This window comes from Anomalospiza imberbis, chromosome 14 (genome assembly GCF_031753505.1).
Source record: "Anomalospiza imberbis isolate Cuckoo-Finch-1a 21T00152 chromosome 14, ASM3175350v1, whole genome shotgun sequence".
Classification (NCBI taxonomy): Eukaryota; Metazoa; Chordata; class Aves; order Passeriformes; family Viduidae; genus Anomalospiza; species Anomalospiza imberbis.
In genome coordinates, this window is record NC_089694.1 from 2,766,163 (window position 1) to 2,788,680 (window position 22,518).

General features: G+C 41.5%; 1 protein-coding gene across 9 annotated transcripts in view; it reads right to left on the reverse strand.

The window, feature by feature from the left end:
• The window catches only part of PCDH11X (protocadherin 11 X-linked), a 426,351-nt gene extending 405,175 nt beyond the window's left edge, over window positions 1-21,176 (reverse strand). For all 9 annotated transcript variants that reach the window (XM_068204553.1, XM_068204552.1, XM_068204559.1 and 6 more), the window contains exon 1: window positions 20,754-21,176. The gene's annotated coding sequence lies outside the window, so the exon portion shown is untranslated. The remainder of the gene's footprint in view (window positions 1-20,753) is intronic.
• Between the last annotated feature and the right edge of the window lie 1,342 nt (window positions 21,177-22,518).

A 22,518-nucleotide genomic window follows, 5' to 3' on the forward strand; every position in this document is an offset into this window, starting at 1 on the left:
ATCCAACTCTGGCTTTCAAACCAGCTTCACACAAAGCTTTTGGTCAACTGAAACACAGAACAGTGTAATTGCTCATATCTTCATTAGCATTAACTGACAACTGAAAAGCAAGATATATTATTTCTCATAAAACTTTGGGAATTTAATCATTCTTCCAGAATGGAAGATTTGTAGGTAAATCTTGCTAGTAATCTTAATGGGAATTCCATGCATAAAAATGTACATGAATATCAAATTCTAAGAATACAGACTTTTGGTTTAAAACTTTCTCATTTCCTTTTCTACATGCATGCAAATCAGCTTGGTTAAGCAGAAATTGAAAAGGAATTTAGAGCGATTACTTTGGTAAGGCACATAAAAGAATATCCCAGTGATAACACAGAATCAGGGTACACTGTGGAAGGAGGAGCTTTCCAAGGTCTGTTCGAGTAACAAATGTGATTTTTCTTCCATCTGGTTTGCTTTGTAAGGAATACAAGATCATTAGTCAGCTTTGGCTTTCCTGGATTGCACACTGGGAGCCAGTCCCACTGCTTGGAAATGATCTCCAAACTCCACTTGTAGGACCTCAGTACTCAGCATTCTGTGCCTTTCCTTCCATAATTTCCAAAACAAAGCATTGCCAATTCATGGCAGTCACACCCTCAAGGAGCAGTTCATTCTCAATTCAGGTAATGGGCTTCTGGAAGTTAATGTTACACCAAGTAACACTAAAGACAGTTTTCATTTAAGTCACTGCAAGTACACTGGTGGAAAAAGAGCATAAATGAAAGAATTTATCAAACTTTGAACACCAAAATATACATTAAATGACATTACTTCTCCAGGAAAGCTCTCTTTAGGGTGCCAGGCAAGTGGATACACAAATATTTTTATGAACTTTAATTTTTTATTTGCTGTGCTTGGTTTGGTATCATCATTGCCAGATTCTTGTTGATTTTAGGCCAGGTTTGGGAGTCTGTTACTAAATGGCATATTTCTTCAAGGCAGCAGCAAAAGCAGCACTTCATACAAACCCTTGTAGACAATTTTAGATAATTTCCTTCCTCTATGCTATTTTAGGAAATATATTTAGGTGGCAGGAGCAAACACTGAAAAAAATATTGAACAGCAAATGAATGTTTGTTATGCAAAAAGACCCCACACCATTGAATTTATCAGTTTCAAGTCATAACAGCAATGAAGGTTTCATTGCAGGTATTCCTGGTGATTAATAGCCAGATGAGTTTTGTTGACTACTGCAAGCAGCAGTTCCTTTCAGCCTGTCAATAATCCCTGAAATACTTTATCAGCTCGACTGCTGCTACTGTAATGATATTAATTTTGATTGAATGCCATTTTGTGCCACTCTCTTGAAGCCCTTTAGGTACTGATGTGTGACTTGAGATTCAGGATTTCCACAGCTTTCCTTATCTGCCATTTAATTTTATCAACTGCTGACTTTTTCTGTGTAAGTATGTATCTGTAGATCAGAAAAGGCAATCGGAACCATGAATACAGGCATTACAACAAAATGTAAGCTCAGATTTAAAAGTGACAACAACACAGGTATTAAAAGAGTGAAGCAGGTGCACTGGCAAAGAGCATCACAAACAATGCCAAGTCTCTGTGCATAATTCACATTTTCATTGTCTGTGAGAATCACCTAACATGGTATAACTGTCCTCAAATACATGAGTGTAAAAACCTGCATCCAGGATTTTAACACCAACAGGACAAAACAATGTACCACTATGGGAATCAGCTGGAAATCTGAAGTCTTCAGTAGTTTATCAATTCTTTGCTGGCAGGAGAAATTTTTACATTTATCTACTCGGGAAGGGAAAAATAAAAAATGAAAGTTCTGAGGTGTGTGAGAAAGCTATTTTTTACAATAAAATGTTATCCCTTTTACACACTCTTTATAAGATTAAATGGTCTGTAAGTACATTTATAAAAAGGACTATATAGTGGGGTGACCTACAAATTCTCTTCCAGTCTTCACATACTCATTTCAGGAGTAAGACCAGATGTAATAAACAATCCCATTAGTGAGAACTTTACCAGTGTGTAAGAATTTCACCAGTCATCTTCAACCTACACCTAACTTAGTGCCCATCCTGGTCTGTGCAGCAGGCAAAGAGTCGTGGCCAGGCACGGAAAAGAATTCTCTGAACCTCATCAGGTGCATTTCAGCAAGGTGGCTGCATGTTCCCTTTTGAGCATTGTACATTTATTGTTGGCATTACATGATAAATACACTGCTCTTTCCTAATTAGTAAATATTTATGGGACACAGATAAGAGTCATGGCTCTAGGATTTGGGAGTCTTGGATATATTTTAATTTTGGTGGCAAATTCTTGATTAAGGTTTTCAAGGCTTTAGAGATCAGATAATGAAGACAATTCAGACGTGGATGTAAGATAGGTAATAATAAGATTTGGATCCTGTGGTACTACACCTACAGTACAGTCAGACCCATCAAAGAGACTGTCACAAGGGGAAAGCTGAAACTCACGTGTCAGGCATGAGAAAACCTCAAGGCACTGCAGCAGTGTGAGGAAAATACCAAGGATCAGGACACACCATGGTAGAATGACAGAGTATTGCACAGCTTGCAATGTGGATGTGTTTCTTTTTTTATCATGGTCCAACATTGTGTGCTACAATCAAACTGTGTTTAACAGCCTTGGAAACACAACAGATAACTAACAGCACTCTGTTAGCCCCACGCTGGGACTTCCTGGGAAGTTGGTGAATCCTTCCCATTGGAACGGCCCTGGGCAGGGCCACAGTCCAACCTCCCGCACTGATATGTGTCAGTACCCAATTCACACCAGATTGCTTCAGGTTCTGGCCACTTGGATCTTGCAAACCTCTGGGGACAGAGATTACACAGCGTTTCTGGGCAGCTTGCTTCGTTTCTGGGCAGCTTGCTTCGCTGTCTTTATGGTGACAGTGGCAAAGGCACATTCCAGAAGTGAACAGAAATGAGGAATGAATGACTTACATTCAAGTCTGGGTATTGTTCTGAACAATTTGTTAGGTTTTTCCCCTCTTGGGGGGACAAAGACTCATTTACTCTGTTAAAAACACACATCTCAGAACCACACGTGCTGGTGAGGAGGAATTGAGAACAGTGATGCCCAAAAAGAATCAGCAGTGACTGCACATGTAAGCATTATACTGGTCCTCAGGTAGAACAACAATCTGCATGCATACTGGATATGCAGACACCTTATAAATAGCTAATAAATGATTAAATGAAATTGCTGTTTTCATAATGAATTAGTACAAGATCTGTTGTACATAATGTTTGGAATATTTAAATGGTTTAACATACTCCAGTTATAAGTACTCTGCAGCTGGCTCTTACAACACAGATTCATCACTAACGTATTTTTAAACTGTTTATATGTTTCATTACAATATTCCAGAACTTGTATATCTTATTTTTTTTTTTTAATAATTTGTAATTGCTGAGGTCAAATCACAGACCAGTTCTCTGAAAAAAAGAAACCAACAATGGTTCCCTTTTTGGGCAGAACGGAACAGAGTAGCAAAGGGGGCTTGATTTGCATCACACTTGAATATAAACTGCAGCAGCTGCTGCATTTGATCAAGATAAAATTTCTTTCCCAGATCTCATTCTGGGAAGCAAAATGCCCTTTTTTTCTAAATCAGCTGTGAAACTGAGCCTGGTTACATAACATAAAATCTTCCCAAGTTTCCAACACACTGTATTTGCCCAAGGGAGACTTGGATCATGTACAAATTTTGTTCTGAATCTCCAGTAATTCTTCCCCAAATTTCCAGTGCCAATGTGTTCAGTGCTACACACCAAAACTGCAAACACTTGAAGGATAAAGGGAAAAATTTGGCTGCTCCAAGACCATTCTTTTCCATTCCAAGGGATCCTTCCATACACATCTGTATGATTCAGCCTCTGAACATTTGAAAACCTTGCACCAGGCAGCTCTCCTCTTATTCCATGAAAAGGACATTATAGGAGATGGAAATCAACACATATTTTCCATATTTCCTATTGGCTCTATGTTTTGTCCAATCAATCTGTCAGAATGAGCACAGAACACGAGATACTGTGTCTTCTGGAAGTGCATGTCATTTGCTATCTGAATAAACAGGTGAAGAAAAGTGCAACAACCCTGGTGGTGTCAGGTGAGGCAGCATTTCTGTCATCCTCATAATTGCCACACTAATCAGAACAGTGAAACCCTTAAACTAAAGAAAAACAAAGGAATAAACTGCCTCTTAACGTCAAACTTAAAGCCTTATCTCTACAGAAAAGCTCTGCAACAATGAAAAAAGCATTGCTGGCAGTCTGAGGCAGTGCCTGCATAGAGCAATGGTTTATACAAGTGCAGACAGAGCAATTTCTAATGAAAGTAAAAGCACAGAGTGAAATGGCCTCTCACCAACTCCATGGACAACACCACGTGTGTGGTACACACAGCGTTCTCTTACAAGGTGCACTGAACCATGGCAAACATGCATTATTTTACAGAGATACAATTTCACACACAAATTGTCATCACTGGTTCTTCAGCCATTATTAGAGTGGGACAAGTTTTACTCAGGGCTGAGTTGAGTCTCTGTGAGTTTTAAACCTGTCTTGCCCTTTCTACAGTTTCATCACATTTTGCCTGAAATTAAGCTAGAAGTAAGCTAGTCTCCCATTCTGCTAAAACCTGCATCTCATTTCCCTTCAGCAAATTTCCACACCACTCACAGGACACCATCTATCTTACAGTCCCTTAACTACTTCTGAAACGAAGACATACTGACAAAAATACATGAATAATCATGAGCTGAATATTGAAGGAACTGTACGTTCCTGACATATTAAAAACAAGTCCTTTTTCTTGAATTAGTATGCACTGACTTTACAGAAATGAAATGAAATGGGGTATGTTAGAATAACCTTTCATGAAGACCTTTAACAGGAGGATTCATACACCATAAACCTGCAAACATGTCAGCCTTTGACCTTGAGGTGTGTCAGTGTCATTGGGTAGGATTTTGTAGAATTTAATCCTCCTAAGGGAAATTCTTACCAAAATAATTTCCCCCTTTGGATCTTATATAGAGCAAAACATTTCTGCATCCCTCATATAACTTTATAATAAAAACATAGTAGTTCTCTGTACTAGAATTCTGTACTCCTGTCCTATGCTTTGGGTAAAGTGTCCCATTTGTACCAAAACACCAATAAATCCTTTGATGTTGCCATAAGCAGGATGTCAATCAAAGCCAGACTGAATCACAACATCAGCTTCCCCAAAAACTTAGTTCCAAAGGAAAAAAAAAACTAATTTGACAGCTTCCATGCATCCTCTGTTCAACATTATTTAATTCTGCACTTCTGCTTTCGCCTCTTAAGCATTCTGCATTAGGAACCATCAATTTCATCTGCACATTTTAGCATTTTCCTTCAGCACTTGGGTGCTTCTGCGTGAGAATTTAATGTTTCATCTTGTTTTGTGTTCCCTGATAGCTTGGCAAAACGGCTGAGGCTTTTTGATTTCTTTCTCAGTACTTCAGTGTCTTGCCTCAAAGCCTCCCTTTATTGTGAAGCTCCAATGCCACACTTTCTCTGAACACACTCCCTTCACCCTGGCACTTTGCCTTCGTATTGCAGCATATTCATCTCAGTGCTGTGAGGTTCCAGCCATGCACTTCTACAGCCAAGTCATCACATCCATGAAACTTCCTCCAAGACTCTGCTCTGATTCTTTCCCACTGTAAATTTACAAGGCTTTGGGCAGACACAGCTCAGACACTCAACACAGCTCCCAGGTAATGCAATGTATTGTCCTCCATCCCTCCCACCTCTCCAAAATAAATGGGCAAAAATGAATGAATGAATAAATGAATGAATGAATGAATGAATGAATGAGCGAATGATCATCAGCTCCTGACATAGAAAGTTAAATGCACTGAGGTTTGCCCAGCTTGTTCTCTCTTTGTTGTTATTCTGATACATCCAAAACGCCTGGGAAGAAACCCCCAAGGGAATTTTGTTGCTCCTGGCTGGGTCACCTGTCCAGTGGTACTATCAGCAGCACCGCTGGTGTAGTACTCTTGTTACTGCTGTCATTATTTTATGTCTACATGGAGCAATTTCACTCTTCAAACCAAATCATGCTATGTTTTTCTGTGTTTTCAGACAGAGGACACTAACAGGAGAATGACATCAGGCTTCATTTCTTTCACAGCACATCCGAGGCTAACGTGTCTCAGTGATCAGTGATGGAAAGAAATACTCACACAGAATTCCACATTTTGATAGAACAACTCTTCCTGGGTCAGAAAATGATTGTTGCATTAAAAAAAATATACTAATAAAGATTAATTAATCAATTTTTTTCAAAGTTGGCTGCTTCACTGAGCATTCATGGAGCAGTTAATACATTAGACATTCCCAAAGCAAAGCAAGCATCTCCTAAACACTGAAAATATTTTTTCATTAAATGCACCAAGTTGAATTTTTATATATGTCTGAAAAAGGAGATACTGTAACTTTGAGTGGCATATGCTAGATACAATCCATGTTTTTTATAAGTCAGTGCAGCTCAAAAGACATCAATCAAGATGTGCAGATTTATATAGCTGCAAGAAAGCCTTATACATATATGAAAGTTTACATGAGATACTGTAAATATATTCAGCTCACTTAACACTGTATTTATTTTTGTAGGAAAAAAAATCAATTTTTTTTTTATTCCAAGATTCCTTCCTATAAATAATTCTTTAAAAACCAGTGGCAGGTTTGGGTTCAGTTTTTTCCCCTCATCTCAGTGATCCATTTGTTAGTGTTCCATCAGTAATTCAGTGGTCAGTGAGATGAAAGAATCATATCAAGTCCCCATCACAAGCTGTCCAACTTTTAAACCTTATTCTTCAGTAAGTGCTGGGCAAGAGAAGGAAAAAAAAAATACAACAAGTAATGAACAACATTCCTATTATGGTCCTCATGGTGTCCTGAAAGCAGTGGGGTTTGGAGATAATGGCAACATGCAGCTATTTACAACTTGTTAACCTTAATGCTGGGTTTGGAGAGCCAAACTGTCTGTGCACTAGCTGGCATCTTTCCTAAAATCTTGCAAGTCTTTGTGAAGCAGATAGTTCTAGGAGTGCAAATCATCTTTTGGCATCTTGAGCTTTCCTAGCAAGAAATGTTCCTTTTAGGGCCCATGTCTGTGGAAAAGTAGGAGTCAGTGGGAGACAAACAGGCACAGAAAGGTGGCAGTGGAAAATGAAAATTGGCAAAATACTTTCCAATCATGTAGAGAAATGACAGTCTAAGAGTAAATTCTTGCAAAAAGAAATGTAAAGAACACAAGATGTAACAGTGCACCACTGCTATTTAAGATATACCCAAACACAACGTCAGTACAAAACACGTCACAAGGCTTTTTCATTAACCTCCCACCAACAGGCTGCATCACAAAAATGATTCTGCATGAATGAGTGCATTCCTTTACATTTTGTGATATTTCAGTCTTAAGCAAGAGCAGACCTGAAGTCTTTATTCTCGTCTTGATTTACTTTTCTGGTAAATCATGCTGTTACAAATGCCATGGGTGAAGTCTGTCCAAGAGGATTCTGCACATGTGCCAGGTCAGAGATGGATTTTTATTGGGTCTGCTGCATGAAGAAGCTTGCCCAAAGCCTGAAAGTTTAATGTCCAGCTTAGACCAAGGACGTAAATCATGCCTTTTATGGCCACAGCATGTCCATGCATATACGTATGCCCACATAGGCTTTCAATAGAAAAAGAAAAGAATAAAATGAAATGCACATACACTCATCTTGAAAATACTACTCAGGAACAGGTAATCTTTACAAAATATTAAGAAAATTCAGCAGAAGCATCAATCCTCTTGGTGTGGTGGTGATTTTATGTGGAGCCCTGATTATTTCCAGTCTGACAATAAGTTCAGATTGGCAGTTGTGTACTAAACTGGTAACATGATGTTGTGAATGTCAGTGTCAGCTGAAATACACCCTGTTCATAATGATGAGGCTCTGTGAATACAGCAGTTTGTTATGCATATTATTTGCAGAGGGGGTGACCTCTTGGAAAGCTGAGTGACTGTGAAACCACTGTTATTGTGTTCAACAGATGTGGTTGGGACACAGTTCACGTTTCCTTATTTTCCAAGTTTTCAGAGCATTTGTGCTTCACTGAAGAGCTGCCCCAACCAAACAAAACCAATGCCAGAATTCATCCCAACTACAACAGAACTGTCTTTCCCATTCCTTCCCTGGAGTTTTCTGAAGAAACAGGAGATATTTGGCTACAAAACATCTTCAGTGGAATATTAGTTGACCAATTAAAATCTTTCAAGGACAAAAATTTTTGACAAATAAGTTTAGAAATACTTATCTGCCTTTTATCTTTTAGTGGTATATTCAAAACCGTTCCCTTCATTGCATCTGTAATACTCCAGATAAGAAGAAATGATGAAGCAGTTTAATCACAAATGATGAGTTTTTAACAGCATTGCTGCTGGGTCAATCAAGCTTGAGCGAGTACTCAAGGGTATGAAGTGTCTTGTGGAAAGGCAAATCTTTTAGCAGGCCTCTGCTGTCACTTCTAGATTTACAAAAAAAAAAAGTAACTCATTAGACGATTGAGTGTTTTGTTGGCTTTTTTTCCCCTTTTTTTAAAATTTATTTATTTAATCTACAAAAAATTTATTAATTTATTTTTATTTCATTTAGGAATTCATAACACAAGACCCTCCAAATTGATTATCTATGAAGGAAGGGGTTTTTCTGGCACTCCACTGCTTTTTGTACTCTAGAAATGAAGGAAACATTTATCTCAGGCTTCTTCCCTTCAAACTCAGATCACTGTAATCTGACCTAAAAAATTCTCCAAACAGTGAATCTGGTTCTGATTTTGCAAACAGACTTACTTTAATCATACTTTGTATTTCATTGCACAATGCAGCAACACAGATAATTTAGAGAGAAGCAGCTTTTTGGTTTGTAAATCATCTTCAGGGCTTCTGTTTCAGAAGAAGTGTGCAGATCACTCACATTCATCTTCCCTTTAATGACTGTTCCCAGTAGAATGTTTACAGCTTTTTTAACCTGTAAATCTGATGACTCTCTCAAGAGATTCATTAAAAACTTGAACAGGATTTTCTTCTCCTACAACAAACAATACTCTGGTAACATTTTCTAATAATGAACACATTCCAAGGGAAATTGAAAATCTGTGATTTCCCTTTGGTTATAGAGCCCATACATGGTATCTATGATGGTAACTATACATTTAAATTACACTGTCTTGCCTAGATATGCTTGAAATTATGGATATTTTAGATTCTTTTAGGGTAATTCAAATCAAGGAAGGATCAGAACAACGATCTGTGTTTTGACTTTCTGGGTACCATCTTTTATTTGTATAACTTTTACTGCAGTGGCACCAATGCAAAACAAAACAGAAACAGTTCATATATATGTGCCTCGCCCAGAACATTTAACATAAAATTTCTACAATGAACACTTGCAATGTCTTAACTGTGAGAGCACGGGTAAGCACTGGAGTGGTGTAAGTAGCTGACTTTATATCCAAAGCTGACCATGGACAGTTCTGTGTCCTATTCCTGACCATCAGACAAGGAGAAGCTTTTGCTGAATTACCACCAGTTCACTTTGGTACACCAGGGCATTTCAGTTCTAAATCTTTATCTCATAAGATAGCCCATCTCTAAATACAAGATGGAAAAAAGTAATTGGTAAATGTTCCCAGTCGGCGGCAAAAATAGAAACCAAAATGATAAAGAGTAACTGAAAACCAGTTCACCCCCTCCTCCACACAGGGAAAAAATGGCAAAAAATATTTTCTGCTGGAGATGACTAATTATATTGACATTTTTTATATTCAGCACCATCAGGGTTGATTGTCTCGAAGCAAGCCTAAGCCCCATGTTAAAATACATTCTAAAAAGCAGAGTGCATGGTGCAGATCTCTTGCTATGGCTCAGGCTTTTCCTAAAGAATATTTTGCATATTTAGGAGATTCTACAACATAGTGTAGATCAACACTTTATTAAATTTTCTAGTGATGGAAAAGCAGTCCCTACATAAGGTACCTCCTGGAACTCAGGGAAACTTTGATTTAGCTTCTTGGCCTACCAAAGATTTCCCTGTACGCCATCTGCTCTTTTCATTTGTTTAAAATCCACATCTGCAGGGTTCTGAAAATATCAGGCTGAGAGTGTCTAAAGGTACAAATGCAATACAGCCTTTACCACACGTTCATTAAGATAAACAAATAATTAGGATAAGCAGCTTTCATCAATGGAATCTGAAGGAAACAGTCCATAATTGTGGAACAGCCATGCTAACTCTCCAACCAACTGCATGCAGCAGACATTTATTGAAATATTTAGTAAGACCTAAGTATTTTTTAAAGGAAAATGTTCTTTTGGATACAGTAGAAACAAAATGGTACAGCAAGAATCAAGGATGGAAAATACTGAATGAATACTTGCAGTATTCTGCTGAGCTTTCAGTGAAAATTGGCCCAAATAAACCAACACAAACCCACAGAAGTAATTTTTAATCTAAATTTCAGCTAAATTTAGCATAGGCAGTATTATGATCCTTTTAGATGCACAAAAAAAACATACCAATGACATCATGTTAGACAGACAGCATGGGAAGTAAGTGAAACTACCAGAAATGAAGCTTTAACAACAACAAAAATCATTAAATGCTTGTTCACATTCATGCACCTTCATCACTGCTTCCCAGTGAACAATTTCTATTTGACTGCCTGTTTTGACAAATAATTCCATGATAAAACAACAAATAAATTAGAATTTCTGTAACCATAAATATCCTTTTCAGAGGATTTTTGTGATCCTTGGTTTGATTTGTAGGGATCTTTTATTATATTTAATTAAAGTACTTAAATTTCTGCCCATAAAATCATTGTCTATTCTCAAACTGATTTTATTCTCGTATCCTCACAGTCATACATTGTTAAGTCCCTCTCTAGAAACTGCATTTATTGCATTTTTCTGTAGGGAATCTGCCAATCAACCTCCAGTCACTCTTGTAGTCAAGAGCAATAAACCATCAACATGAAGCATCAGCAGAACACTCTTCACAAATACAAACAAAATTACACTCAAGCTAATGTGTCCACCCCAAAAAACCCTCAGGAAAAACTGAATTAACAAGTTTGTCTTACAGCTCTGAATGTCAACTAACTTAAGTTTTGTAGGACTAAGGGAAAAGAATCAGTCTCAGGTTCTCTTGCCCTCAGCTCTGTTAATAAAGCTGAGGCTTCTGCTTTCCACTTGGCCTTTAAAGAAGAACAAAAATGAACAGCAGGGTTTCCTCGGAAAGAGAAAGGAAACTAAAAAGAATTGTATAGATCAAAAGCAGTGCTTCAACCTGTATTGAGAAGGGCCCTGCACAACGTGAAGAGATGACTTGTTGAAGTGGCAGCCTTGTCTCGATAACCTCGGCTGAAGAAGGCCCCCAGAATTACAACAAACAGCACATTGTGAGACGGGAATAGCTGAGATCCAGCCCAAAAATAACAGCTCTCCTCTGCTCACTAGTTGGTTTCTCTTCCTGTCCTGCCCCTCTCCTCACCATCACCCGAACAACCAGAACAGCAAGGACAGAGCAAGCTCCTGGATTTGAGCAAAAAATCACAGTTGAGACAAGGCAAAAAGCAGTGACCTACATAGAGGAGTCAATGTCTTTTTATAGAACCACAGGGAAGTTCAGACTGGAAGACCTCTAGAGAGTCTGTCTAGCCAAACCTGCTTCGAGCTTCTAAATTACATTAGGCTGCTTAGGGCCTTGGGTCAAGCTTTGAAAGTTTCCAAGGATACTTCTGTATATTAAGTGAACATTTCTGTAGTGCGCAAAAAGGAGAATCCGCTTCAAGTATTTCTTTTGGTTTACTACCAAGATTATCTAATGTGCTTGCAGCACTCCGAATCACTAGGAAACTCAATGAATAGAGTTTTTATATTCAGGAAACATAAACTGGCAAAAGATCTAGTGCAAATTAGCATGTAGAACTCAGCCTAAAATCACACTGTTATCAAGCAGAGCAGGAAACTCCATTTTGACAGAAATATGGGACTCCAAATAGGGCTCCCATTTCCAGGGTCCTTCACAAAACTGAGTAGGACCTTCAAAAGCTGGAAAGAAAATGGCTGTTTCCAACCCACAACAGATTTGACATTTCTCCCTCCAAAACTGTTATGGTTGAGGTTGTAAAAACATCAGTCACAGAGTATTAAAAGAAAAGGAAAGGAGGAAAATCTGCCATAAATGTGGCTCCCAAAATGATGGCTGTCATCCTAAAACTGGTCTTATGGATTACACAAAAGTCTGTTAAAAACATTAATTCCCTCAGCCCTCAGACTAAGAAATATCTGAGCACAACTAACTTTTGTGAGGCTCATCAACAGGTATTTTACTACCATAGTAACACACTGAAGCTGTTTCCAAGAGCATCTTGAAATTTCATCATTTCCACTTCACTTCCCCTTAGAGGTTTCCAAAAGACCTATTTGTAGTGCCATGGTTTTACATAAGTATCATATGTACATGTAACCACCTACGCAGCAGTTAAAGAGCTGCCCTGACCAAGTTATCCCTTTAATCACTGGAGCATCCCAATTTTTTCAGAAAGCAATTTCTGTTGGTTGATTAGTATCTCCATCAACCAGTGTCTTGCAGTTCAGCAGATCAGCAAAGTGATTTCTGCTTCAGTAATGACTAAATCAAGACATGGATCCAATACTCTGAAGTGACTGGTTTCCAGAATTTAGTTATTCCTGCAGTAGCCACACTACCATCTGCCAGCCTCTTCTAAATCACTTACTCTAAACCTTTTCCCAATGATTCTTTTCAATGCTTTTTTTTTAGCATTTATAATATACAATAGAGCTCAGAAGTACTGTACCTGCCAAAATGAATTACATGTAAGGAACTGAGACTCTCCACATTTATTGGAGAGGCATGTTGCACAATTTTTGATTCAGGCATCACTTTTTAAATCCTCTTTTCTTGTTAAGTGCGCTACAACAAAAGTACAAACACTGACATTAAGGGGACTCATAGCAAATGCCATTTTATGAAGCCAGACAAAGTTTTCATCAAACTTAACAGTTAAACATTCTGCGGTTTTATGTGTTCCGACTGATGTTGAACAATGACCAAAACCTGAAACCTGCTTATCTTGCTAAGTTAGCAAGAAAAGAAATAGCCAAAGGAAGCAGTTACAGGACAACTGACCCAGTATATGATGCTAAGCAGCCTCAAAGAGCAATAATACTTTGTTAATTAAGATATTGTTTTGTGTTTTTAAAGTACCCTACCCAGTGATTCCAAAGAGCACTACTCAAACACGGAATTGCAGCCAAATTCCATTCATATTGTCAGGAACCTTCTAATGAATGTGAGCTGTGGAAGGCAATACAATCACAGAAAGACTGTCCTAGCACAAAAAAAAAAAAAAAATACCAGCACATTTACCTTTTTCTTCAACCTAATGGATAATACAATGGATTTCAGGTTTAACCCACTATTCTACAATGAATCTATGATTCTATGAATAAAAGTAAATTATTTTCATCATAAATTCAGGTAAATTTCAGCCAGTTCTTTTCCTGTTTTTAAACTTCCTTCAGTGTTTTAACTTCTGTTTGTTGTCTAAGTTTAGATTAACGGAAAGTAGAGAGAATCTTCTTTTTTTTTGCATATTTCTTGTTTAGTGTGATTGTCCTATATATAACCGTGTCTTTTTCCAGTGCTGAGGGCTCCACTGCATTACCTGGACAGACTGGTTGATGCTCAACCATGTGATGAGCCACAAAACACAGAATGTTAAATAAGAAATAATTGGTCCTAAACTCAACCATCAAAGCACCAACTTTTCAGCTTCAATTAACAAACTTATTTCAAAGGCAGTGGAGTCAAATTTAGAAGGTGAGAAAGAGCAAGCAGGAGTAAATTCAATTTGCCCTGTTTTCAGGGATGGAAGAAAGCCAGAGTTTTTAAGTGCTTCCATTAAAACACAAAACTCTTCGGAGAGTCGCTGGTATTTAGGCACCAGGGACGCTCTCCCTTCTGCACACAAGCTCAGGCTGCTCAGAGCTGCCGATGGCTCAGCACTGACACAGCCAGAAGGGCTCACTGCTCACAGGGCTGCCAGTGTTCAACACATCCCACCTCATTCCTCAGCTAGAACACAACACACAACAGTTTCTGACCAGAGACACAAGTGACACATCTCTTTGAAAGCAGTAAAGTCTTTGATTTCTGACTTTTTTAAAGTGGTCAACCTTTTTTTTTTTTTTTTCTTTTTTTTAATGATATGCCAAGTGTCTTTTTTCTCCCCATTTCTAGCTTGAAACACCTCAAGTTAATGTTCTGTGAACTGATCTCAAACATACTTTGCATTCTGCTTTAGGGTACTCCCAGCGCTGCTCATGAAAATGGTCTTTCTTCCTCTCTGTGGATAAATCTAAACTGTGCAAGATACAACCTGATATTTGAATGATCACGTTGTCAAGAACAAATAACTGTAACTGACGGCCGACTATTTTGTAACAGTTTAAAGAGGGATTTTAAAGGAGTCTCTTGCTAAGAAAGTGTGCTTTATGGTGTTCTCTTAGATATATTTAATGGGCTTATACATGGGTGGGGGAATATGTGAATACCAAAAATCTCATTATAGCTCTACTTTTCTAGTCATAATTATTCCAGATTGATTACATACAATTAAAATACGCTTATTTTCCAGTATCCAAGGACCCTTCTGTAACTTTCACTCCTCAGATTTCACTAACACCATAAACAATAGCACATGTACAAGTGTATGGGGTTTTTTCCTGAAGTTTCTGGTGGAATCATAGAAGATAAAGAAGTAATAACTGCCAATTCACCTGCTCCTTGGTCAGAGGACGAGGCCTCTGTAACAAACTAGGAGAGTAAAATTCTTGATTTACTTTATATATCACATTTTCTTTAATAAGTCATTAAATTACAGGTCTCCTGAAAATGAATTTTAAACAGAGATCTCTGGATGTACTCTCAGCTGACAAGCACTGAACTGATCTCCTGGAGGACAGTCCCAATTACCAGAAACTATTTCAAAACCTTTCACAGGAATCCATTCATTCTGGAAAACCTCAATTGAAGACAAGGTAGGGAAATGAACAGAAAATGAATTTTACGTACTCTTTTTCCAATTTTCATCCTCAAAATTATTACTGTGTTGCATCGCACTCCTGATTTTGATTTACAACCCATTGCTACGTACATTTTCCAAGGGTCAATTAAATGGCTGACATAGTGAAGCCATTACTCCATTTAATGATAGCTTTAGTTTCATCCTTGTATCCTACATATATTTACAAATTACTGACAGCAACCCTAATCTAAACAAACTACTACACTGAGGCCCTAAATCATTTGAGTTCAGAGTTATATATGCATGTTACTGTTCTTTATAAGTCACCATTTAATGGAATTTCCAACCACTAGAGTTCCTCTGCACTTTTCTTTAGGGAATGCCACGGCACTCGCTTTCGCTATTTAAAAAGTCTAGGTCTTTCATCAGAAACATCCCACAGGTCCTAGGAAAATCTATTTCCAGTTTGTGAATCCAACCTGCACCTTGACATGGTGTTTCCAGTTGAAGCTAGGCTCCATTTCAGAGAGAAAAATGCCATCACACCCAAGGAAAACCAATGATCCAGGTAACCGTGTGCCTGTCAGGACACACAGCTCCACACCTGTCAGGAGACAGGGAGATACACACTTTTATAACTACAAGAGCAATCACAGAACCTGCAGACATGACTAAACACGGGTTTAAATGATTACTTCCATTACCAGAGATAAAACACAGTCATGAAACCTCCTTTCTCAGGAGGATTATTTAAAAAAAAAGTGACCTAATGAAATCTGAGTTACAAGCTGGAGGGAGACAGTGGCTTTTTTATAACTGTTCCCTTCTCCATTTTATGCAGTTCAGTCATCCCCCAAGCATTTCATACTTTCCTTGGGGTGGGCATGCCTGTGTCTTGTGCCAGGGACTACAGCTGGAAACATGAGTGCATGTGGCTGCAGTGTGCCCACGTGTGAGAGCACGTATCCAGCAGATCATAGATTTCCATACATATACATTTATTTATTTAACAAGATAGCACAGTTGGTTAAATGAAATATGCTGTGAATAAGCATTATAAACTTAAACTTGATTTTTCCCCCTTTAGCATGTATTTCCTGCTACTTCAGTAGACAGCATTGAGCGTAAATAATTACTAATTAAATTCCTACAACTATAATAAAACTATGTCCTTAAGGATGCAACAGATAAACACTGATATGCAAACAGACTACATCACCAGTGACATCTTATTTCTAGACCGGCTTGGAGGAAGAAAATCTTCCCCAAAACAACCATATCACATCAAAGTAGAACACAAGGCAAGATGTTCCCTCGGCAGGAAGACGAAGAAGAAGTTTCTGAGCACAGGGAACTGCCCCACTAAACCCACTAGCTATGGCTTTTAAAGAGAGTGGGCACCTCTGCTCGTAATTTCACTATTGAATTTGGAAGTCTCCAGTGACTTCAACATTAATCTGTCTCTCTAACAACGCATTTGGCTCTTTGATGATCTGGTTACTCAGGTTCCCTTTGCTACTTAAATTAAGGAAAACAACACCCATTTAAAAAGAGCTTCCTTGAAAAGTTAGTAAAGCATTTGCTGTTAAACTGCCTGAGTTCTGCCACCCCTGCAAGTAAAACAGCTTCACAGCAATGCCTTCAATACCACATGAACAAGTAGAACTCCTGAAGGACTGGCAGAAGTTAAAGTATGTACGTAATGCAAGACAAAAAGCAGTTATGGAAGGCTCTGTTCCACTAGAAATTTTTTTCTCAGATTGCAGGAAGATTTGGCTCAGACCATGTTGGATCAAGAAGGCTAAATCTTGCATAGCCTATGGAAAATCATACATTCTCTAAGAGTGTCAGAAATAATTTCCGACAGGATTTCAGCAAACACAACGACAACAGACTTCAAAGGAAAAGAATACTTAATTGTGACACAGTTTCTTACTTACTGTCAAAACTACCACGACTAGATTATGTCCACTAAATCCCACAGTGTTTTTCATCTGTATTTTAATTTTCACATTAACTTCTCCTGACATCGTATTACTCGCCTGTGTATCTGCAAGGAGGATGAGTTTTCAAAGACCCAAGACGGATATGGTCACTGCTACTTCACAAAAGAAAGGCAACTGCCACAAATTTCCTCAGCAAACTCTTTGCAGAAAGAGGTAATTGGGACAGAAGAATATTAATCTCCCCAAAGGATTTTTTTATGTAAATGGCAAACAATACTCATTTATTTCATCCAGTCCAAAACACTTGGAATACAGGAAGCTGCATCTTGAACCTGCTCCTTGAACATTGGCATTACATAGCATGAGCAACTCTACTCCTGGATCCACAAGTATTTGTAATTCCAGGAAAAGGCTTTGGGATGCTCTAGACAAAAGGGTTCTTAGTTGTCCCCGCTGGCAGTCAGCTGATGGGAAGCAGGATTACTGGGCTGGCTGTTTCAGGTGGACAACCTGGCAAGTGAGAGTTAGCAGCAGCATCCCCCAAAGGCTTCCAACACCTGGGTCAGACAATCAGCACTATTCAAATGTGAACGGTTCTCTTTGGCTCATTGAAAGGAAAAAATCACTGGTTACAATACAAGGTTTGGAGTTTATTGTTCTTGCAACTTAACCCTCCAAAGAACTACCTGGATCAGTGCCAAAGGCATTAGCTCTGATGGGGTATGAAACTGAACTGAGATCTGACTAATTCCTGCTTACAGGCAGTGCTGTTCTCCTTTAAGAAAAGTCCTATTGACTGTTTAACAACCGCAGGGTCCTTTAAAATTCAGGTAGAAACATTCACCTGGATCCAAAAGGGCCGTTTGAAAGGTTTGTTGGTTTCTTTTTCCTTTTTAACCTCTCAATTGTTCATACAGGTGTTGTTTACTGCTAAGCTTTCTATAAACTCAGCAGTACCAAATGCTATTAGACTTGATTGTTTGGGATATGTGTTTTTTCTTTTTACTGTATGAATGTTCCAATTTAAGCTTGGAGCCCGTCCTTAAAGCCAGCTATTACATTCCTAAGCAAATGGGTGTTTTAATGGAAAGGCTGACATACTCCTAACTCTGGGAGTGTGAATGGCTCCACTATGAGATTACTCAAGTCCACCTAGAATACAAATGCAATACAGGACCACAGGTTCAGATCTTTGATCTCTTTTTTTGCAAAGGCTGTGATGTATAAAACCAATTCCACTGTGCAGACAGTACTACACTGAATATAAATTATCCTTTAACGATAGTGAGGCTCACATTTAAAGAAATGCTTCAAGAATGAACAATGCAGCCATGAAGTAGAGTTCTCCTGCAGCAAAAATATACACCAAGATCTGCATGGATAACCATGGTTTCAAAGGACAAAATTTCTTCTACAGCTGTTATTTGATAAAAAATAGAGTAAAATCTGGAGTATTGGACATACAGAAGTACAGTTGGAGCACACTGCTTGCTTTTTCCATTAAAAAAGCAAGCTAGGAATACTTGCTTTATTGCCCAGATTAAGCATCATTCCCCTAAGAGGCATTAAAAAATGATTTTAAAATGTGGAAACCAACAGTCTCTACTGAATATGGCTTGAAATTTAAACATGACTTTTACAGATACTTCTTTGGAGGAAGAACCTTCTGCCTACTGAGCTAACACTAAGCTCCCTGGAGTTAAGCCATGAATATTCTAAACCTATCTCTTACAATTCACGAAAAGTTGCCTTTTGCCAAAATAAAATGCTTAAGAGGAATTCAACATGCTTATACTGCTTTTCTTAATTTTATTTAAAATAAGTGTTTCCGTCTCAGCATTACGCCAAAAACACAGCAAGAGAGAGACTGAGTTCTGGAGATGTTACCTGGGATTCTGTACACAAATGGGAAAACAAATTCCTTCTGAGAACACCAGCTATTCAGGGTTGGTTTGTAAATTAGCATTTAACCAAGTCTTTTGCAGTTACAGATAGGGACTGTTGAGGATTCTTACATTAATTTCTCTGCTGTTTACATCACCTTCTTAGAAGGTGCTCAGCCATGGTGCTTCCACGCTCTGGGATGTTTCTCTGCACGCCAACTTTGTTTGTGTGTGGGGGAATGTTAGTAAATAAATAAATAAATAAATAACTTTGTTCCTTATCTTACCTCTTTTGACCTGTGCAATCTGGCAGAGCAATGATACTTCCACTGCAGACAAGCAAAAAGTTACAATATCTTTCACTTTATCTTTTTGTTGTCTTTAGGCTTCCTTTCAGTGAGGTTTGAAGAAGGTGCTCTTTGCGGCTCAGTTCTCTATGCCAGAATATAACTGAGCGCAAAAAGAATGCAAGGATGAGCTGATAGTATCTACTGTCCTCAGGTCTGCTTTGGTTCAATAAACTTGAACATCTTCTCCCCTCCTCTGCCGATTGAGATAAGCAGCAACAATTACTCAAAATGTATTATCAACTCAAGCTCAAAAAGGCAGGATCAGCTGAGGCGACTGCATCTCTCCCAACCTCAGTTTCCTTCAGTGTCCGAGAAGGGCAAATAGGTCTCTGCTTGCCTCTTGCCATGAACCTCGCAGCTACTCTACAGGCAACTACACCCAGGCTGCAAAGGGAGAGTAAAGAGATAAATCCTTTGCCTTCCACATCGCCTGCAAGGTTCCTGCCTGTAGCCAGCAGGCTGCAAGATCTGTACCACAATGGCAAAAGTCACAAACCATCCTTCCCTTCCCCACACGATCACGTTCTCTCCTTCTCTTTCTGTGTTCTGCTCTCTCCTTGCCTTTCTGTGGTCTCCATAGCTGAAACCAAGAATTCACTGGGCATCACTGCAATGCCTCTAACCAATTCTAACTGTATCCAGAGCTTGAGTCAATTAAAACACATTTCAGCTTCATCTGGTTTTCATCCCAAACCAGTACTCCACATATACAGCAACTTTAAGCTTACAGACATCCCTTCATGGTTCAAAAAAAATCCTTCAATCAGAGAACTTCATTTACAATCCAGCATAGTTTTTGCTTTCTCTGCTCCCCACAGCAGCCTGGCATTTTGATGCAATCCTCATTTAATGCAATCTCCATTACAGGATTACGATCACATCAATAAAATGTTCCATATGGGTTTTTTTTCGGTTTTTTTTCGCACCCCTCACCCCATCTCATTAATAGTAGGCACTATATCTGCAAAAAACAACAAATCAAACAGGCTGATGGGATGCTCTAGGGAGGTAGCGGGGGGTACACATTCAACAAAATGCAGCAGCCAATGCAAACTGCCCATCGGAGACTGAGCCCGTGGATCTCCTCATTCCTGAGCTGGCGAGTTGCTCACTGTCCGCGCCGTGAGCACACATCCTCACCGTGCTGTGCTACCAGACTAAAAATAAATACAGCTTTTGCAATCACTTGTGAGCTCCGTGCACTTTTCACAGAAGCAGACTTTCATTTTACTTGATCGGCTCCAGCCTATCCATACTGATCTGGATGAACCGCTAAGGCTCTGCGTCCAATGTCTGGGGGGGGGGTGTGGGGGGGGGGGATGCTGGACAAAAGATATCACATAAAAGGATACAAAAATCCCCCTTTTCCCCAAGCCCCTTTCTTACCTTAAGTGCCTTCTCTGCACAAGATGCCAATCTACATGGGCTCCTCAGCACATCATCAAGGCGTTTAGAGTAGTGAAGGCTGCCCCACTGCATGGAAGTTAGACCGCTTTGCAACAGCAAATCCTCGATCCAAAGCACTAGCCGCTTCTTCCCATGCAGTGTGCCGAGCGCGAATCACACACGAGTTCCACATAGGGAATAAAATTGAAAAAGAAACGGGGTGGGGAAAAAAAGGTATCCTAACTTTTAGGTAGCCTGAGTTTGTTTTATTTCTGTTGGGTTTAGTCAATTATCTGCTTTTGCAGCCGCGAGACGATGGTAAGGCAATCGCGCCCTGGAAGCCCCGCACCAGTCCGCAGAGGTCCGGCCGCGTAACCCAAGTTGCGCGGAGAGACTCTGAACTCGGTGCGGCTCCGCAGCGCAGCCCGGCAGCCCTTCCCTCGCCGGGCGGCTGCGGGCACCGGAGCGCCGGGTTCCCCCGCGGGGCAGCCGCCGCCGCTGGACGCTCGCCCGGCCCCCGGCGGGGCTGGCCCGGTGCTGGCCCGGCTGGCCCTGGGGGCGCGGGCTGCGCTGCCGGCGGCGCCGCGGAGCCCGCGCTGTCCCGGCGGCGGCGGCGGCGGCGGCTCCGGCTCGGCTCTGCCGCGGCCGCCCGCGCCCCGCTCTGCCGCTGCCAGCCGACCCTCCCCGCGGCTGACATCAGCGCCAGGAGGAGGAGCGACGCCGGGGACGCGAATAGCCGGGCCGAGGGGGGTTCCCCCTCCCGGAGCCGCCCTGCCCGCTCCTCTCGGAGAATCCCCCGAAAGCGGCGGTGTGGCCGCTCCGCCGCCTCGCCGGGGGGCGGCTCCAGTCCCCGCCGGCGCCCCCCGCCCTCCAGTACCGCCCGGCGGGCGGCTCCCAGACAGGGGAGAAGCGGGGACAACCGGCACTCGGGGTCCGAACGGGACCGGAGCGGGGCGCGGCGCTCACCGCCCGAGGCGGCCGGGCAGCTCAGCGTCGGCGATGCGTTCCTGCCTCGCTCCGCCGGGCTCCCCGCCGGCACAAGCGCCGCGGCGGAGGAGCAAGAGGGGTATGAGGGATCGCCCCTCGGCGTGTCCCCGACTGGGAGAGCGCCCGTACCCGCAGAAGAGCTGCCGCCCCCGGCTCCGCCGCCCGCCTTCCGTGCCCGTCAGTGCGGCGGAGCCCGCTCCGACCGCCCCCGCCGCAGCCCGCGATGGCAGCGGAGCAGCCGCCGGCCGAGCCGCGCTCCCGCTGCCGAACGGGCGCCGCGAGAAGGCTCCGAGCGGGGCCTGCGGGGGGACAGCGCCCGGGGCTGAGCGCAATCCTCCCGGCGGCAGGGCTGGCTGCCCGGGCTCGGGGGTGCTGGGTGCCCGGGCGCGGGGGTGCTGGGTGCCTGGGCTCGGAGGATGCTGGGTGCCCGGGTTTGGGGGTGTTGGATGTCCGGGTTCGGAGAATGCTGGGTGCCCGGGCTCGGGGGTGTTGGGTGCCCGGGCTCGGGGGTGTTGTGTGTCCGGGGCGCGGAGTGGGGCGGGCTCCCGCACGTTTCGGCGGCTCCTCTTTAGGGCCGGAGCTCGGGGGTGCGGGAGACCACGACAGAGGCGGGGGGTGTCGTGCCGCAGCCTCCGGCGGGAACTCGCCGCCGAGGGGAGCAGCGCTGGCCTCGGGTCGCCCCCGGGCGGCCTCCAGTGTCCGTCGGGCCGGTCTGTCCCGCCCGAGCCGGACCCCGCTCCCCGGGAGGGGCAGCGCTGGAGTCGGGGGTCCGCCTGGG